At 38.9% G+C, this 21225-nt stretch overlaps 1 protein-coding gene and 1 pseudogene across 1 annotated transcript in view; one reads left to right on the forward strand and one right to left on the reverse strand.

Moving 5' to 3' along the window:
* Positions 1 to 21225, reverse strand: part of LOC136330543 (T-cell surface glycoprotein CD1b-2-like) — a 190541-nt gene that overhangs the window by 91499 nt on the left and 77817 nt on the right. The gene's annotated exons all lie outside the window — the stretch shown is intronic.
* The window catches only part of LOC136328637 (T-cell surface glycoprotein CD1b-2-like), a 47613-nt pseudogene continuing 33935 nt past the window's right edge, over positions 7548 to 21225 (forward strand).

Here is a 21225-nt window from a genome sequence, read left to right on the forward strand (position 1 = left end):
TTTTTAGTGCCTGGGGCTGATGTGCTCTAATTGAACCATATTCAGTGCTTAGGGCCATGCTAGCAACAATAGAACCACTGCCTGTAAAAGGGGAAGAGAAGAAAAGAAGAGTAGGGCAAAACTGATGGTTACTTCTCCTGTGTGCCCTGACCCAAAATTGAAATGTGGACAACCATACACTAGGCCGATGCTCTTTCCACTGAGCCACTGACTAGGGCCCACTATATGGTTTTGAAAGGTCATTTTATCTCCTCAGTGTTTTATTGTAACATCTGTTACATTTAAAGGGACTGTTAAACTAACTCTTGCTTTAATTTAGGAAAATTCTTTTGGTTCATCCATACAATTTAATCTTCCTCAGAATGACCTTGTCTTCTCTTGCTCTTTGCCTTTACCTCTTCTCCGCATTCTCAATGGCTCCTCTTTCTCATTTTGTCCCCTTGTCTCATTGCCCTAGCCTTACATTTGTGTGGCGTGTGTTGGTGACCATTTACAAAAGGCAAAACATTCATTCTCTTCATGTTTTTAAAGTTTTTAGTTCTTCCAACACTTTTAAATTGATTTTAAAGAGAGAAAAGACAAGAGGTAGAGAGAGAAACAGAAACATCAAATTGTTGTTTTATATATTTATGCATTCATTGGTTGATTCATAATGTGCCATGTCCAGGGATTGAACCTGCGACTTTGGTTTATCAGAATGATGTGATACCTGGCCGAGGCCTCAAAGGGAAAATATTGATATTTAAACATTTGCATCAAAGAAAGTACTGCAGACCCAAATTCTAAAATTAATAATGTAAATACTACCTTATTAGTTGTTATTCATTCTCCAAGTAAGATTATCTTATGCCTTAGCAATTCTTGAAAAGGAAAATTGCAGATACCACTAGTACCTGACATTCTTTTTAATAACTCTTGACCTTTGGAAGTTTGAGTAACAAATTTTTATGAGACAACCAGAACTTTGGGAGATATGCTATGTATAGCTTCAGACTAAGTCAGAGATAACTTAGATTATTTTGTCTATCAGTTTGTTTTTTGGTTTTATTTTTCTGCTTAGTTCCTGCACCTTTTTCACCCTGGCCCCCCTCCCCAAATCTTCACCCTTCAGATAACTGTCAGTCCATTCTCTGTATCTATGATTCTTTTTTCTATTTGTTTGTTTATTTTGTTCATTAGATTTTACATAGAAGTGAGATCATATGGTATTTGTTTTTCCCTGATTGGCTTATTTCACTTAGTGTAACACTCTCCAGGTTTATCCATGCTTTCACAAAAGGTAAGATTTTCTTCATTTTTTTGGCTGAGTAATATTCCATTGAATAAATGTAGCACATGTTTTTTTAAATTTATTTTTTATTTATTTATACAATTAATTTAACAGTGTGATATTGGACAATCAGAGTACAAAGATTTAGAGAAAACATCTCCACATCCTTTGGACAGTCAATTATGTTGTATACCCATCACCCAAAGTCAAATCAAATTCTGTCACCCTATATTTTGTTTTTCTTTAAGCTGCTCCCCTTCCCCTGTCCCCTTCCCTCTCCACCCTTCCCTTCCTCCTGGTAACAACTGCACCCCTGTCTATGTCCATGAGTCTCAATTTTGTGTCCCACCTATGTATGGAATTATACAGTTCTTAGCTTTCTCTGATTTACTTATTAACTCAGTATAATGTTATCAAGGTCCATCCATGTTGTCGTAAATGATAACATGTCATCATTTCTTATTTATTTTAGAGAATGGAGAGAGAGAGAGAGAGAGAGAGAGAAAGAGAGAGAGAGAGAAGAGGAGAGGAGGGGAGGGGAGGGGAGGGGAGGGGAGAGGAGAGGAGAGGAGAGGAGAGATGGGGGATGAGCTGGAACATCAACTCCCATATGTGCCTTGACCAGGCAAGCCCAGGGTTTTGAACCAGCGACCTCAGCTTTCCAGGTTGATGCTTTATCCACTGCGCCACCACAGGTCAGGCCAGGTTTTTAATCTACTCATTTACCAATGGTCTGCTTCTAAATCATGGGCATTGTAATAAATAACACTGCAATGAACATAGGGCGCATATATAATTTCAAATTAGTATTTCTGTTTTCTTTTGTGATATTCCCAGAAGTAAAATCACTAGGTCACAAGGCCATTTTATTTTTAATATTTTGAAGACTTCATACTGCTTTCCACATTGGTTGTTTCAAGAGTACACAGGGGTTTTGTTTTTCCATATCCTCACCAACATTTGTTTTTTGTTGATTATTTTTTTTAATGAAAGCCATTTTGACAGGTGTAAGGGGATATCTCATTGTGGTTTTAATTTACATTTTTTCAATACTTAGTTATCTTGAGCATTGTTGAGCACTTAGTGACCATCTGTTTGTCTTTTTTGGCTAAGTGTATATTCAGGTTATTTGACTATTTTTAAATTATTAATAGATATTTTTTGGTGTTGAGTTGTATAAGTTCTTTATAAATTTTGGATATGACCCTTTATCAAATGCATCATTAGTAAATATGTTCTTCCAGTCAGTGGATTTTTTTTTTTCATTCTGTTGATGGTTTCCTTTGCTATGCAAAAACTTTTTAGTTTGATTTAATTCCACTTGTTTAGTTTTTTCTATTGTTTCCCTTGCTTGAAGAGATATATATAAAAATATTGTAAGAAACTTTAGGTTTTAACTTCATGTGTTTTCTTTTAGGATTTTTATGGTTTCAAATATTAAAATTAGGTCTTTAATGCATTTGAGTTCATTCTTGAACATGGTGTAAGATGGTAGTATAGTTTTAAATTTTTTTTGCATGTTTCTATTTTCTCAAATCACTGTCTTTATTTTGTTGTCAGTTTTTTCCTTTTGTCAATTTTTTTCTTTTTTTAAGTGAAAGGAGGCAGATAGATAGAGAGACAGATTGAGGAACTGCTTTGCTGTGGGTCATTACCTTTTAAACTGACTCAGTCAGCCCTTTGGGCCCCTTTGTCCTATTTCTCCGTTTGAGACTCCTGAAGTCTTTCTATTGGAGTCTCGCTTTTCTCATCTGGACCCTGAGGGAGTGTTTGGTAGTGGTGGGTAAAATGTATATGGGCTGTGGTTTGTTGTTGCACTATTGCTTCTTCTATACTCTTTAGGCTGTGCACCAAGAGTGGCAGCAAACACGGGCCTACCAAGCACATTCCTAGGATTAGTAAACTCCTCCTATTAGGGTTTTGAACCCTCCTAAGGTTGAGAACCATCCCCAGAAAGGCTGCTGGGACTCCATTCATGCCAAACTTGAATTGGCACATGTGCTAATTGTCACCTTTTTATGAGACCCTCAACCATGTGACTCTGGTCATCTGTTCGTAGGCAATAATTAGTGAGGTTAAATTTCCCATACACTCTTTTTTCTGCTGCCAACCGATAGCCTAAAGCCAATGTGTTTTGGTAAATAGCATTTTGCATCTGGGTTTGTTGGTGCACAAGGAGGGCGAGGGCCCTCTCTATGTCATTGGTGATAATTTCTGAGACTACCTGTAATTGGATAATCTGGTTTAGCATGTAAGTGGGGGTACGGTATCCTCAAGATCCATCCTTGCCCAGGTGGTGGGCCTGTAGAATTGGATTATTTATTCTGGGGGCCACTCACTGTCTTTTCGTTCTCTTATCTGGAATTCTGTCTTTGTTAGGCTCAAGGCCTGAGAGGCTGGGTAGCCAAGCAGCTTTCTTATCTTAAGAAAAGAAAGAAGGTTTTATTATGCCAATTATACAACTCCCTTCCTAATTTCTCAGGAGGTGGGTGTAGGCACTGTTCCCACAGATCCAGTAGAGTTTGTTTGGTGCTACCTAATTTTGTGCTCAGTGAGGGGTGCACCAGGCCTTGGTCAGTTCTAGAAACCTGGCCAACGGAATGTTTTCTATTTGGTTTCTCCACCACATGCTCTTATTAGAGGATGCATTAGAATACCATTGGCTGAGGCAAGACAATTCTCTATCTGATTAAGTATAATTCCTTCCTGCTTTGGCTAAGTAATACTGTCTTATAATAACATATTTTAAAATACACTGACTACTGTAGGAAGACTAGACGGTGGTGGTATCTGGAAAAGCCTTAGAGGAGACCAGTTTTTTGACTTTTCATGGCTGTTGATCCCCCATCAGAGTATTCACTCACACATAGCAGGAGCTGACATTCAGGGAATGATCTATTCCTTCCACCAATCCGAGGAATAGGATTTTAGTGGATTAGGATGGGGGAAGGGACAGGGGTTTAGCTGCCTCTTTATTTATAGAAAGACTTATAGACTTGAAAGGTTCTGTTTGGGTGGCCCTGCACCTAGCCTCAGATAATTATTGGAATAATAATATCTACATCTGTGCTGTCCAATGCCAAGTGTTAACACTTCCCCAGCCTTCCAGTGGCTTGGTAATAACTAGTTTTAAGGGATTGCACTCATGAGTAGTGCAATTTGACAAAGCTACTGCCTTTCTCAGATGCACCTCCTTTTTTGTGATCTATCTTTTTCCCAAGTTTCTCATAGGACACATGACCAATATACATAGCTAGCTTCATAGGTGGAACTTTGTGAGCATATGTATTTTTTTTCCTACCATGTAGCATTCCTTCTAGCTGAGAACCCACAAGTATTCCCATCCCCTATTTCCGCATGAAACATGGCTGTACATGCATCAAACATCAATGTAACCTGACTGGGAGTCCCTTTGACTGTGGTTTGGGCCATTGTTGGTCCATCTATTCATTTTCCCTACCATCCTTCTGCCATTTTTACTTCTATTGAGGTGGGGGGATCTGGAGGGTTATAGCAGACATAAGGCTATTTATTTCCTGGGTCACATACTGAATATTAGGTCTGATTATATGTACAGGTCCCTTTTTTAGTTCCTACATATTCACAGAAACTGTAGAATAACCGAGTGGTAATAACTCTCTGACCCTCTGGTGATGTGGACACATAATTCACAGTCTTCTGCCCTGCTTTTCCTCGATCCCTACAGTCCAATTACAAAGAGCCCTGTGATAATGTTCCTCGGACTTCAGCTATGTGTTGACCAGCCAGCTCCTGGTTTGTGACTGGAGCAGGGCATGTCACCTTTTTCAACGTCAGCTTACAAGAGTTGGTGGAGTCCATCTGTGCTGTCCATGACAGTGTTTCTGTAGGGGCCACAGGCTTCAGCTGGCTGTGGTGAATCCAGGTGGGAATGTCTTCTACCTTGGCAGCCTTAGGAGTGGTCAGGATAATGGTGTAGGGCCCCTTCCACTTGTGCAGGAGGGGAGCTGGATTCCAGTCTTTGACCCACACTCGGTCTCTTAGAGGGAAAGGATGGACAAGGGAAACAGACTTATCAGAGTCTTTTATAACACTCACTTGGAAATGGTAGTGGCCTCTCTGCCTAGAGCTTGTAATTGCCTGTGTAGCTCTGTCTCTTCTAGCTCCTGGGAGTCCCTGGCAAGCTACATAATATTGGTGGAAGCCTATTGTATAATACCTCATAAAGGGAATTATCTGGTGTTTTTGGATGGGATACACCAGATTTTAAACAATATTAAAGGTAAGGCTTGCACCCATTTAAGATTTGTTTCCTGACATAATTTGCTAAGCTCTAACTTTAGGTTTCTATTCATGCATTCCACCTTCCCTGAACTCTGAGGTCTGTATGCCACATGATGTTTCCAAGTGATGCCTAAGGTTTGAGTTCTCTCTTGTACCATTTTAGCCACAAAGGCAAGGCTGTTGTTAGAGCCTATCCAAAGTGGCAGTTTAAACCTCAGAAGGACTTCTATAAGCAATGCCTTTGTTGCTTTACCTGTCCTATTCGGTCTGGGTAGGGTAAGCTTCTACCCATCCTGAGTAGGAGCATACTAGCACTAGTAAGCACTGGTAGCCTTGGCTTCTGAGAATCTTGGTGAAATCCATCTGAACATTCAAAAGGGGCTGCCACGTAAGACTGGATACCTGGGGATATTGAAGGTACTTGCTTTGTGTTGTTATGACAGTAGGTTGAACAATGCAGGGTGACTTCCTTGGCCAGAGTTGCTAAGAGAGGGATTTAGAAGTATCTCCCTAGCAGTTTTTGTGTCTTTTCTTGTCCTAAGTGAGAATCAATATGGAGAACTAGGACTACTACTGGTCCTAAAAGGTAAGGAACTACAACTTTACCATCTGGCAGTTGCATCCAGCCTTTCTTTAGTTCATTTGTCCCTTCTTTTTCTATCCACCTTTTCTCTCCTTCAAAGTATTTGGGTGCAAGATTTGGGGCCCATGGGATGAGAGGTGTTATAGTGACTTTGTGATAGGGCACAGGAGAGGCCCTCTTTGCCTCAGTATCTCCTCCAGCATTTCCCTGGGCTTGTATTGTTCTCCCTTTTGTTGCCCATGGCAGTAAATTACTGCTACTTGTTTTGGCTTCCAGACTGCTTCCAGCAGCTGGAGAGTTTCTCCTGGATATTTAAGATCTTTTCCCCTGGCGCTCAGGAGCACTGTTTCCTTATATATTGCCTTATGTACTTGGAGACTAAGAAAGACAAAATGGAAGTCAGTAAAGATGTTTGTTCTCTTTTCTTCATTAAGATCCAAGGCTCCAGTCAGGGCAATCAGTTTTGTTCATTGAGTGGAGGTGCCTTGGGGTAGAGGCTGCTCTTCCACAGTCTCTGTCAGAGTTACTACTGCATACCCCGCCTGGCTCTCTTCAGTTGACAGAGCTGCTTCTGTCTAAAAAAGCTTCCAGTCTGGGACTCTCACGGGCTGGTCTATCAAGTCAACCAGCTTGAATACACTGAATCAAGCACCTCCATGCAATTGCGCCATGGTTCTTCCTCCTGCACCGGGAGTAGTGTAGCTGGATTTAAAGTGGTACACACTTCTATTACTCGTCTTGGGTTTTCACATAGTAAGATATGGTATGTTGCACCTGCACCTTTAAGTATTTTCCTAAAGTTAATTTGTCTGCCTCTTTTACTAACATAGTTGTAGATGCCAATGCTCTTAAACATGGGGACCAACCTTTACCAACCCTATCTAATTGTTTGAAAAGGTAAGCAACTGATCTAGGCCATGAATCTAGGTCCTGAGTTAACACATCTCCCACCATTTTGCTTCCTTCAGAGACATGCAGCATAAAAGGTTTTGCTAGATCAGGAAGGCATAGTTCTGGGGCAACTTGTAATTCCTTTCTGAGAGTCTGAAAAACAGTCTTAATCAAGCCCTCACTACATCGGTTCCTTTTCTCTCCTCTTTGTGATCTCATTGAGGGATTTTGCCAGTACTTCAAAATTGGGGATCCGCAAATGAAAGAATCCTACTGCACCCAGGAATTCTTTTACCTGTTTCCTAGAGGTGGGGATCAGGATGTTTTGAATGACTTGCTTCCGCTCCACCCTTAGCCTCCTCTTACCCTGCTGGAAAATAAATCTCAGTACTTTGCTTACCTCTGACAGATATGGGCCTTTTTCTTGTACATCTTATGTCTATTTTTTTTTCTAGGTGATGTAAGAGCTCATTGGTTCCTTTAGCGCATCATTACACAGTCTTGTGGCCCATCAACAAGTCATCTACATACTGAAGGAGGATGCATCCAATGTCCTGTGTTGGAAAAACCTGGAGGTCACAAGCAAGGGCTTCCTCAAAGTTGGTGGGGGAGTTCTTGAACCCTTGTGGAAATTGGGTTCAGGTATGCTGCACCTTTGCTCTTGTAGGTGGGTCTTCCTACTAGAAGGCAAACAACTCACAGCTCTCAGGAGCTCATCTTACACTGAAAAAAGCATCTTTTAAGTCCAAGCAAGTGAACCAAAAAGCTTGAGCAGGCCAAAGGCTCAGGAGGGTGTAGGGAATTGGTACTGTTGAACGCAGAGTTACTGCTGTCTCATTTACTGCTCTCAGGTCTTGTGCTGGTCAGTACCCATTGGTTCCTGGTTTCTGACAAGGAGTAAGAGTGTATTACAGGGTGACTGGCATAGAATGATAATGCTATGCTCCTTGAGCCTCTGCTAAATACACCTGGATTCTTTCCAAGGCTTCTTAAGGAATTGGGTACTGTCTCTGGCTGACAAGACCCCAGGCTTTAACCTATTTACACTGGCACTTGGTTTATCACCAGCCCAGGAAGATTGTCTTAGCCCAGACTCTGGGCCATCTCTGCATCAACTTCTGACGGGGTGTTCTCCCAAGTTTGGTGGCAAAAATTCTTCACTCCTCCTCTCTGGGAATTGTTAGGGTTAAAATAAGCCTAGCATTTGGCACTTGCAAGTCTAGCCAGCTATTGTCAGCAAAAGGTATAGTAGCCTTTAATTGCTTAGTAGATCACATCCCATCAGGGACAGTGGGCAGTCTCTGTGTTGGGTGAGGGTCCAGATATGGAAGGGTAAAGCTTTACTGCTACATAAGGAGGGGTGACAAGGTTTCTACTACTTTTGATTCACCAGAGGTTAAGATTTCTGGTACTGGTGGCAGCCTCTGCTCATTGAGTTGTGTGAAATGCTTCCCTGCCTTTCCAACTAGTACAGTGGATGAACTGACCTCTGAGCAAGGAGAACAGTGCAATTCTAGCATAAACTAAGTGTCTATATAAGAAAACTGGTTGGGGTGGCCGGGATCTCCAGTGACCACTTGCCACTCTTTTTGCACAATAGACCTATCTAAGCTCCCTTCTGCTGGCCAACCAACACGAACTTGGCTATTTCAGTTCAGACAAGGTTCTCAGTTTCCCTAAGGATATGGTGACTCCATAATTCCCGGAGAGCCCTTTCTTTCTGTTTTTTTAAACTACTTTATTGGTTTTAAAAATGAGAGAGAGAGAGAGAGAGAGAGAGAGAGAGAGAGAGAGAGAGAAGGAACCGGAAACATCAACTCAGTAGTTGCTTCTGGTATATGCCCTGATGGGGCAAGGCCAGGTTTTCTAACCAGTGACTTCAGCATTCCAGGTCTATGTTTTATCCACTGCGCCACCACAGGTCAGACTCAAGAACCCTTTCTTAAAGTTCTTGATCATCATGGCCAGGGTGGGTTTTCCCTGTCAACCTCCCATACCTTCTGTAAAAGACAATGGTCACACCACATGGAGGAAATGGAAAAATGGTGGGGGGAATTTGGAGGGGACATCACTCACTTTGTCCATCACTGGCTGCTTTCCTTTTGGAGATATCAGACCATCTTGGCTAATGGCAGGCTAATATAAACCATAAGCATGCAATTCTGCTTCTGAGCCATACGAAGTGCCTTATGAACCAATAGCTCTGAACTCAACAGTCACTTCAGCCCTGCAAGAGAGAATCAGAACTCCCCAATATTCGTCTCATTTACTGCATAATCTCTTTCACACAGCCTCCTAACACTTCTAACCTGTCCTCTGGAGGGTAATCAGTCTTCCCATCAGCCCAACTGGAGTAGGACCTCTAAGCTAGCTACCCTTGCCCAATTTGCCTTACTCAGGCGCATCACTGATCTCCCATTTCTCCTTTGTCTGATTCTTGCTGGGACTGACAGAGTGTATTCCCCCTTGTTTCATCTTGTGGAGGCATCTATATGGGGAAAGCCCCAGTGCATGCTCAGTGGGCCTTGTCCACAGGGTGGTTCTAGGGCTCCCCAATGGAGATGCCCAAAGTACACCAATTGAGGTAGCCATTCCTCTATGCTTCCTAGCCAATGTACCAGAAACTGTTTCATCAACAAAGGAAGCAGCTTGTGGAGGACAAACACACCCAGACAACATGCTGGAAGAAAGGGATTTATTTGTAGGCATAGCAGCATGACCCAATACCCAGTATCAGGACACTGGATTCCTAAAGTTCGATTTCTTGAGTCTTTCATGTGAAAGGTGCCTGTTCCTTTTGTTTATAGATCTATGTATCTCTCATGTCTCTGGGAGAGGAGGGTAGTGAAGGGGAGTTTTGAATAAATTTTCTTGATCATTTATATAGCTTTTTTTTTCTTATACAGCAAATTGTTTTAGGAAGCAGATCAAAGAACTGCATGACTGTGGGTTGTTATTTTTTAAACTGACTCAGTCAGCCCTTTGGATCCTTCCATCCTCAGTAGTGGCTCTCTAAGAGCTACACCTTGAACTTATCTCCAGAGCCTTGTTTTCTCTGACTTGTCAGTAAGCCAATAGTGCACTGCCTTGGCTCACTTCTGCCACAGACATAACACTTCTTAGTATTTCTTCACTGAATCGTGGAGCACTAAAATAGGTGAAGCAAGTACTTAGAGAACTGAAAAAAGAAACAGACAGAAACACAACCATAGTGATGGCACTTAGTACTCTAATGAGAGCTCTAAATAAATTATCTAAAAAGAAAAGCAATAAAACAATATTGACCTTAAATGACATGTAAGACAAATGGACATAATTGACCCTTACAGAGCCTTTCATCACAGAACATCAGATTATAAATTTTTCCAGGGCACATTGTATATATTTAAAGCTCAGTCATATGTTGGATCACAAAACTAGCCTGAACAAATTACAAAAAGTTGAATTCATACCAAGCATATTCTCTGACTGCAATGCTTTGAAATTAGATATGAATTGCAAAAAGAAAATAAAGAAACCTATAGAAATGTGCAAATTAAATAACATATTATTTTTTCTTTGACCAGGTCAAAGAAAATATAAAGGAGAGATTGAAAGATATATAGAGACAAATATGAATGACAATACAAAATATAAAAACTTCTGAGATGCAATTTAAAAAGTAATAAAAAAGTTTATATCATTCTAACCCATCTCAGAAAATAGGAGGTATTTTAAGTAAACAATCTAACGTTACATCTTTAAAAAGTAAAAACACTCCTGACTAGCGTCACTAAAAAAAAGGAGAAATGATGCATATAAACAAAATCAGAAATAAAAGAGAATTTATAATACATATCATATGATCATACTGAAATTCTGCAGAAGACTATAATCCACCAAAATCAATAAATCATAAAAGGTGTATAACTTCCTATAAATATATAACCTTCTTAGACTGAATCATAAGATAATGCAAAACCTAAATAAACCTATAAACAGTAAGAAAATTGAAACAAATGTAAAAAAATTTCCCCAAAATTAAAGTCCGTGACCAGATGGCTTTACTAGTGAACTTTACCAAACATTCAAAGAACATTTGGAACCTATCCTTCCCAAATTCTTCCAGAAAATTAAAGTAAAGGCAATACTTTTTAATACATTTTATGAGACCAACATAACCTTGACACCAACATGTGGCAAGGAAAACACAAAATAGAAAGCTACAGACAAACATCTCTGATAAGTACAGATTCAAAAATCTTAAAATACTAGCAAATTGAATACAACAGTACCTTAAAAAATAATACATCACAGTTCAGTGGGATTTTTTCCCTGGGGCATAAGAATGGTTCAACACATGCAAATTAATCAATGTAATACACCATGTTAAAAAAATATAGGGCAAAACAAATAATTCTGTCAATAGATGCAGAAAAAGCATTTGACAAAATGAAAAATTTATTTATGATTAAAAAAAACACTGTAAGTTATGTATAGAAGAAAAGTACCTCGACATATTAAAGGTCATATATGAAAACCCTCAGCCAGTATTATGCTCCATTGTGAAAAACTGAAAGCTTTTTCTCTGAAAACAGAAAGAGAACAAGATTGTCTACTCTTTTTTTTTTTCAAATTTTATTTATTCATTTTAGAGAAGAGAGAGAGAGAGAGAGAGAGAGAGAGAGATAGAGAAGGGGGGGAGGAGCTGGAAGCATCAACTCCCATATGTGCCTTGACCAGGCAAACCCAGGGTTTCGAACTGGCGACCTCAGCATTTCCAGGTCGATGTTTTATCCACTGCTCTACCACAGGTCAGGCCAAGATTGTCTACTCTTACCACTATTATTCAACATAGTTCTAGAAGTTCTAGCCAGAGCAATCATGCCAGAAAGGGAAATAAAAAACATCCAAATTAAAAAAGAAGTAAAAGTATCCTTTCTGCAGATGACATGATTCTGTATACAGAAAACCCCCAAAACTCTTAGAAACAATAAATACTGTAAAGAACCAGAATATAAATTTGATGCACAAAAATATGCTGTTTTCTTATATGCCAAAAATAAATTTTTAGATAATAAAATTTTAAAAAATATCTTTTTTTTTTTTACAATTGCAACAAAAATAATAAAATATTTAGAGATAAACTTAAGGAAATATGTGAAACACCATATTACTGAAAACAACAAAACCTTATTAAAAGACAATAAAAAAGATGTAATGAAATAGAAAGATACTCTATGTTCATGATTGAAAGAAACAACATAATTAAAATGGCTATATTGCCCAAAGCATTTTACAGATTTAATTCAATCCTTATTAAAATCCCAATGTCATTTTCTTAAAGAAAGAGAACAAGAAATTATCAGAACTTTATGTACTCACAGAGATCCTGAATAGCCAAAGCAGAGTGAAAAAAGAGAATGAAGCCAGAGGTATCACACTTCTTGACTTCAAATTCTACCACAGAGCCATGATAAAAAAAAAAAAAGCATGTTATAGGCAATAAATTATATTGACCAATGGAAAAAAATTGAGAGTTAAGAAATAAAACTACTTGTATAAGGGCAAATAATTTTTGACAAAGGAGCCAAAAACACAAAATGGAGGGGGAAAAAACTCTCTTCAACAAATGGTGCTGGAAAATTAGAAACCACATGTAAAAGAATGATATAGATTACTGTTTGTCTCCACATGCAAAAATGAACTCAAACTGGATTAAAGACCTAAATATAAGATAAACAATAAATTACATAAAGATACTTATGGACCTTCGTCTTAGAGTAGATTTTATATATTTGACCCCAAAGCAAGGGAAATAAAGGCAAAAATAAATGAATAGAACTACATCAAACTAAAAAGCTTCTGTATAGTGAAATAAACTACCACAAACAAAAAGCCAACCAAATGAGAGAAGATATTTTTAAACAGCTCTGACAAGGGGTTAAAATCCATAAGGGGTAAAGAACTCATTCAACTCAATACCAAAAAACAAACAGTCCAACAAAAATTGGGCAGAAGACCTGAACAGACATTTTTCCTAAGACATACAAATGGCCAACAGATATATGATGGACAATTTCACTATCCATTAGGAAAATTAAAATTAAAACTGGAGTGAGATAGCACCTCACACTGTTACAATGACTATTACCAACGAAACAAATAATAATGAGTTGAAGGGGTTGTAGAAACAAATAAACCCTCATTCAATGTTGATGGGAATGAAAACTAGTAATCACTATTGAAAACAGTGTGAAGACTTCTCAAAAAATTAAGAATAGAGTTACCATATGACCCAGTATCTCAATTCTAGGCATCTACACAAAAAATTTGAAATTATTTATTTGCAATTATTTATGCACCTGTATGTTGTTTGCAGCATTATTCATGGTGGCCAGGACATGGAAACAACCAAAGTGTCATTTGATAGAAAACTAGATAAAGAAGATGTGGTACACATATACAATGGAATACTACTCAGCCATAAGAGAAGATGAAATATTATCATTTGCAACAACATAAGTGGATTTTGAGAATATTATGCTAAGCAAAGTAAGTCAGACAGAAAAAGTCAAGAATCATATGATCTCGCTCACATTTTTGACATAAAACTGAAGCAACAAATAAACAAGAGAAACAAACAAATGAAAACTCATAGACACAGAAAATAATATGGTGGTTACCAGAGGAAAGAGTGTGAAAGCGTAGTATGAGTTAAAGGTATTCAAGTATGTTGTGATGGAATAAGATTTGACTTTGGATTGTGAACACACAAGGCAATATACAGATAACCCATTATAGAATTTAAACATTAATCCTATATATTTTCATTAACTAATGTCACCTCAATATATTAAAAAAAAAGAAACTATTGGCAGAATAAGAAAATAAAATGCTTACAGAGACACCCATCAAAGCCAAAAGTTAGTTTTTGAGAAATTAATAAAAATTGTTAAATACTTGTCAATATTAGGAAGAGAAAGAAAAAATGAGAAAGAGAATTAATTTCCATGACCTTGCAAAAAGGGTACATAACTATGAACTCTCCAGACATTAACATGATAATTAATAAATATTATGCATAGAGCCAACAATAAATTGGACATTGAAAACTTGGACAAATTCTTGAAAAATACAACATACCAAATATGACACAAAAATAAGTATATAATTTGAATAAAGGTATATTTATGTTTTAATTAGCTGTGAGGTTTACACCCCACTCAAAAAATTATGTTCCAACATATATGGCTTTACAGGTGAATTATACCAGACAGTAACAGTAAAACAACACAGAAACTGTCTCTAAGAATAGAAATATGGGATATATTTCTTGATTCAATTTATGAGGCAAAGAATCCTTAATAGAATTACTTAACAAGGAAGTTACAAGTGATAAATAACATTATATTATAAAGAAAATATTACCAACTGAATTCACATACATACATTAAGAACAAGAGAGATATGTTATAGAAATACAATTTTATTTAATATTTGATTTCAATAAATCAATAAGTGTTATTCACTATATTAAGTACAAAATGTATAATATCTTGTTAATTCAAGACAGGTACAATATGCACCTAATAAAATTCAATAGCTATTCCTAATAACAGTAACAATAATAAATATTTAGAAATTGAAAGAAAATGTTTTTAATTTTATAAAAAATATTCCAATCTCTTAACAGTAATTATAATAACTAATGTTAACTCCTGAATAATTCTTATCTAATACATTCAAAAAGATGAGAATGAGCCCTGGCCGGTTGGCTCAGTGGTAGAGCGTCGGCCTGGCTTGCGGAAGTCCCGGGTTCGATTCCCAGCCAGGGCACACAGGAGAAGCGCCCATCTGCTTCTCCACCCCTCCCCCTCTCCTTCCTCTCTGTCTCTCTCTTCCCCTCCCACAGCCAAGGCTCCATTGGAGCAAAAGATGGCCCGGGCGCGCTGGGGATGGCTCCTTAGCCTCTGCCCCAAGAGCTAGAGTGGCTCAGGTTGCGAGGGAGCGAGGCCCCGGATGGGCAGAGCATTGCCCCCTGGTGGCATTGCCCCCTGGTGGGCGTGCCCGATGGATCTTGGTTGGGCGCATGAGGGAGTCTGTCTGACTGCCTCCCCGTTTCCAGCTTCAGAAAAATAAAAAATAAAAATAAAAAAAGATGAGAATGTCAGCTGTCAGTTCTCCTCATTGATACTAGAATTCATAGCCAGTGCAATTTGGCAAGACAATGCAATAAAGAATTAAGAAGAAACAATTGTAAGCCCTGTCCAGTTGGCTTAGTGGTAGAGCATTGGCCCAGCATGTGGAAGTCTCAGTTTTGATTCTCAGCCAGGGCACACAGAAGAAAGACCATTCTATTTCTCCACCTTTCCTCCTCTCCTTTCTATGTCTCTCTTCTCCTCCCGCAGCCAAGGCTCCATTGGAGCAAAGTTGACCGGGACACTGATCAATGCTCTGTGGCCTCCATCTCAGGCACTAGAATTATTGCCTCAGTTGCAGTGGAGCACTGTTCCAGATGGGCAGAGCATTGCCCCCTAGTGGACTTACCGAGTGGATCCCAGTTGGACGCATGCAAAAGTCTGTCCCTCTGCCTCCCTGCTTCTCACTTCAGAAAAATACAAAAAAATAAATAAATAAAGTAATAATTGAATCACAATTAAAGAGGTCATATACATACTACTCAAGAGAATCTACAGATAAAATATAAAAGTTCCTCAGTTAATTTTACATAGATACTGGGAGCCAGATATAAATATTTTCAACATATTTTTATGTATCAGCAAAATATATAGAAACACATATACATGCACACACACTATCACCAATAAATAAATAAATAAATAAATAAGTAAAAGCACATGTAGTTTGAAACTGAAATTCTCTTTCTAAAAGTCATTCATTCAGAAGTCATATGAAAATCATGAGCGAATTAATGTGTTCCAACATAAGGACACTTAGGGGAAAATCATGAGCTCAGAAAACTATCTTTGAGCAATGATGGATTGGGAAAGGATGGAGAATAAGAAAGTAAGTAAAATAGAGAAAATTTAAGAAAAATATTAAAAAAAAAACTGTTGCAGGACATTAGACAGCAGAGAAATAGAAATTTTCAAAGAATTTAAAGTTACAACTAAATTGGTTTAAAAGGAAAAATGAAAGTTGGGTTTATATAACTAAGATCCAGAGGTAGCTGAGTCTCCAGGTAGAGCGGGACTTGATCATTGGCTCTGACAATTCATTGTTCTGTTTATTTGTGCGCTTTATTCCTGGTCAGCTTTACTCATGGAAAAAAATTTTGTGGCAATCTTGAGTTTTGAAGGTGGCATACCATCCAGACAATAAAGATCCTTCTTTTCTCACCCACCAAATATAATCAATCAGCTTTAGCTGGATTGGACCAAATTAGGTCACATAGCACTGTGAACAAATTATTCCAACTAAGCAGGCTCCCATTAGAGGTCAAATTTGACCCATAAAGGACATCTGACAGTATCTGAAGATACGTATAGTTTTCAAAATTAAAAATGTATTACTGGCATCTTGTGAGTAGAGATTTTCCTAAAATTTCTACGGTGCACAGGACAACCCTCCATAACAAAGAATCATCTGCCCCCAATTGTCAATACTGAATGGCTGAGAAATCTTTAGAACTGGAGTTCTCAAATTTAAATGTATATAAGAATAATCTGAAAGGCCTGATAAAACACAGCTTTCTAGTTTCCTTTTTTGTGTTTTTTTTTATGTAGGAGGTTTAGAGTGGAGTATGAAAAATTATTTTTTCTAACAAACTCATAGGTACTGCTGCTGGTGGTAACTCATAGTCCACACTCCAAGAAACACAGATTATTTATAATTCTAGACTACAGCTGAGAGTTCAGTAAAGCATACAATAACATGCATACTCTACAGGATGAGGTGGAGTTTAATGCATTCTGGAGAAGTAATCTGCTATTTTAATGCTGAGATGATAAACCTATATTTTCAGCCATTTCCTTCCCATCTGAACTCCGAGAGTCGACATTGTCCTAAAATTACCAGGTGGGAGAAAAGCTTCCAGTACCCCTCGCTTCTCCAAAAGTTCTACTTGCTCTGTCTTCCTTTTTTAAATTCTACAAAAAATAAACTCAAATGCTTTCCACCCTCTTTCTGCTGCTTTTTTAATCAAACTAATTTGGATTTTTAAAATAGTGATTCTAGAAAACTATGGAATAAGCCAGTGGTGGGATTCAGCCAGTTCACACTGGTTCGGCAGAACAAATACCTAATTTTTTGTTGAGCTCATTGAACTGGTTGTTAAAATGGCACTTGTAATCAGGGTTCTATCCAATGTGGACTCCTGGGCAGCCACTCAATGTGGAAATTAGAAGTTTACATTCTTTACTCTTTTTTGTGTGTTCTTCTGTGCAACAGAGTATTCTAAGTGCCTGTAGTAATGTTCATTCCATCCAAAGGAGAAAAAAGTTGCAATTGAGGATGTCAATCAAGAAGCGATATGGAGGCCCTGGCCGCTTGGCTCAGCAGTACAGCATTGGCCTGGCAGTTGGAAGTCCCGGGTTCGATTCCTGCCAGGGGCACAGGAAAAGCTTTTCCATCCTTCCCTCTTTCCTTCCTCTCTATCTCTCTATTCTGTTCCTGTAGCCAGGGCTCCATTGGAGCAAACTTGGCCCTGTCACTGAGGACAACTCCGTAGCCTCCACATCAGGTGCTATAATGGCTCTGGTCACATCAGAATAACGGCCCAGTTGGGCAGAGCATCTCCCCCTTGTGGGCATGCCGGGTGGATCCTGGTGGGGTACATGCGAAGTCTGTCTGACTGCCTGTCCGCTTCTAACTTCAAAAAAATACAAAAAAAAAAAAAAACTCCACAAAAAATCAATATGGAAATATCTTAAATAATTTTATTGGGTTTTTTTGTCAGGTATTATTTAATATTTTTTCATTAATATTTTAAAACTTTTTTATAACAATCTAGTTTTATGTACCTCTTTTGTTGTTCTTATTTAAATATTAAATGCATGAACTAATAAACTACCTTTTGGTATATCATTTTTTAATACTTAAACTAATAATTAGGGCAGAGAACCTGTTGTGAAATTATCTGAATCCCACCACTGGAGACAAAAGCAAATCTGAAATCCTAATAGTGAAAGAATGGAGGTGAAAGAGAGACCCTGTGCAAGGTTTGTGGCTGAGGGAGACTGTTGTGCTTCTCTGACAGGGTAGTAAGCAGAAGGAGATGTCGGTCTGTGGCAAAGAAAGTGTCAGAAAATTTCAAAAGGATTTAGAGGGGAGGCTGATATCTGAGTCTGCAAGCACTTGTTCTGCTGAGGGCTCCTTACCTAACAGAGCTCCAATGCTGCTGCTTCTGCCCCTGCTCTTCAGTGGATTCTCTGCCATGGGCCAAGCACAGTAGGAAAGAAAACCCAGGTGGAAAGATACCTGTGCTTGGGCAAAGCAGGGTAGAAAGAAGTACTAGAGAGGATCTGGATGTAGGGAGTAATGCTCCTCCTGGGCGCTCTTGGAATCTGCATGCCAGGCGAGTGCCAGGCACCAATTTTGACCCCAGTCTGTTTCTCATTTTGAGAATAAGAGTCGAATCAGGGGAAGATGGTATAATACTATGTGCAAAGTTTGTAACTAATCCCATTTTTCTTTTCCTACATGAGTCCCTCATCACTACTTCTTTCACCCTCTTTCAATGGTCAGTTCTCTCTCTTTCAGGTACCCAAAATCTAGCACGCTATCATCTAACAGAAGTAGAGCCACCCCTCCTATCACATGCTATAGATCTCATTTTTTCCCAACCAGAGCTGGCAGCACACCAAGAGCTCAGGCTCAGTGGGCAAAATTCAGACTCATCACTAGGACACTGCTAAGCACCATTCGCCATCTGTAGCCCCCGTCCCGAATTAATTTTAACAAGGAGAGTTGAAGAACTTGCAGGTGTTATTGCAGTTGTACATGCATAGCTTTCCCTTAAAAGTTCAGGCCTTTTCCAGTCAGTTTCAGTTTGAATGTGAATTTTCTTTTCCAACCTGATATTTGCCTGAAAACACAGACCAGAGAAGGAGATACATGGGCTCTGACAGTTATTCAATCTTCCTGACCTTGTGTTTGATCCCCTTTGGCTTATTCCTTCTTTGTTTCATCTTTTACCACTATTCTGACTGTTTCCCCACCTCACCACATACAAAGAAGGACCTACATACACATATCTCTTCACACCCCTAAATATACTCTCGTATTCATGCTTCTTGGAATAGATCTCATCTTTAGAAGTTCATTCCCCCATCCTTGGTCTCAGACTCAGCCTTTCTCAACCAGAATCTGCCCTTCCTCCTTGTGGCCTAACCAGGACTTAATCACACTGAGTGAGCTCTTCCTGACTGGTCTGCTATATTTCTAACAGCCTCCCCATCTAGCCCATTCAAATTAATTATTTCAACATTCCTTTATTATTTTCACATTTTCATCTGCAGATTTCCTCCCACTTTTTTTTTCAAACTGTAGTCTTCCACATGATTCACCAGAAAATGTTCCTTCCCTTTAACCCCTTTACTTTGTATATTGTTGACTCTTCCTTGCTACTGAAAAGAAGGTCATATACTGGTAGAAAATGTAATTTTTCTTGTCAACAACTTCTATGGCATAAAATAATTTTGTTTGAAGTATAGACTGTAGTGTTTACTTTATTTGATTTTAAGATATGGATCTGCTGTATCATTGTATTGGCAAATGTTATAATTCTTTCCTCTTAGGTACCCGGCCAGGTAGCACATCATCCTGATATGTCAAGGTTGTAGGTTCGATCACTGGTCAGGACACATGTAATAATCAATTAATGAATTCATAAATAAGAGAAATAACTAATTGATGTTTCTGTTTCTCTCTCTCTAACCCTTCCTCTTTTTAAAATCAATTAAAAAGTGTTGGAAGAACTAAAAACATTAAGAACATGAAAAGAAAATTTTGCTTTGCCTTTTGTAGACAGTCATCAACACACACACACACACACACACACACACACAAATGTGTCGTTAGGAAGACAAGACAACAGGACAAAATGAGAAAAAGGAGCCATTGAGAACATACAAGAGAAGAGAGGGCCATGCAGAGGAAGATGGAGGTTGAGTGGATGAACCAAAATAATTTTTCTGGATTAAGGCAGGTGATTTTTTAACAGTGCCTTCTGATTTAAAAGGTGTTACAATAAAAGATTGAGGAAGTAAAATAACCTTTTAAAACCATATGGTGGCTCTTTCAAGGTGGTATAAAGAGGACTGATGTCAGGAGAAACAGGTGGAAGCCAGGGGAATATGAAGAGAAATCTGGAAGTCAAGGGCTAGTACAGTAATGTCAGGCTGAGTGGGTGGGTCAGAGTGTGGGAGGCACAACTTTTCTCTGATGTTCAATGTAAATGAGGCAGAGTTTGTTCCTTGGAAGAGGAAGTCACTATAGAGAACTGAGGAAACAACAGTTTGCTGAGTTCAGAGAGCAAACACCAGCTGTAAGAGGCAGAAGTTCTGTCTATTTCTCCAGGAGGTGAAATCTGCTATTGCCATTTCTGTTGCTAGCAGATCTCATCCCAGGTGTGACAACAAGATTGTACACAAGCATGGTAAGAGTAACCCTGGCCAGAACTCTGGGTATGGGTGGTCTGAATGAAAGCATGCTGTACATACCCCTGAGGGCCAGCCCCACTACAGCCCTCTTCTTCTATTTTGGAGGCTGAGGATAGAGACAGAGGTCCTGCCACAGGCAAATGTTTCTGCCATTTTGCTGTTCAAACTCTATTTCTTTTATTTATTTTTTCTGTATCTTTCTGGTTTTTATCACTCTCTTTTTTTTTCTTTCACTTTTCCTATTCTTCCACTACCCACAGCTTTCCAGGGGCAGACCTCTTTCCATGTCATCCAGATATCATCATTTGTCAACAACACCTATGCACAAAGTCAAGGCTCAGGATGGCAGGATGATTTGCAGATTCATGGCTGGGGTAGTGACTCGGGCACTGCCATTTTCCTGAAGCATTGGTCCAAGGGCAATTTCAGTGATGCAGAGCTGACTGAGGTGGTGGAAGCATTCAGGTCTATTTCACCAAAATCACTCCGGTAGTACAGGATCATGTCAATGAATTTGAGTTGATATGTGAATGCTGTTCTGTGATCTGGAGAGATTACCAATGATCTCTCTCTCTCTCTCTCTCTCTCTTTCAGTTCATGCTGTTGTACTCAGA

Source organism: Saccopteryx bilineata, chromosome 3, assembly GCF_036850765.1.
Source record: "Saccopteryx bilineata isolate mSacBil1 chromosome 3, mSacBil1_pri_phased_curated, whole genome shotgun sequence".
In the NCBI taxonomy this organism is placed as follows: domain Eukaryota; kingdom Metazoa; phylum Chordata; class Mammalia; order Chiroptera; family Emballonuridae; genus Saccopteryx; species Saccopteryx bilineata.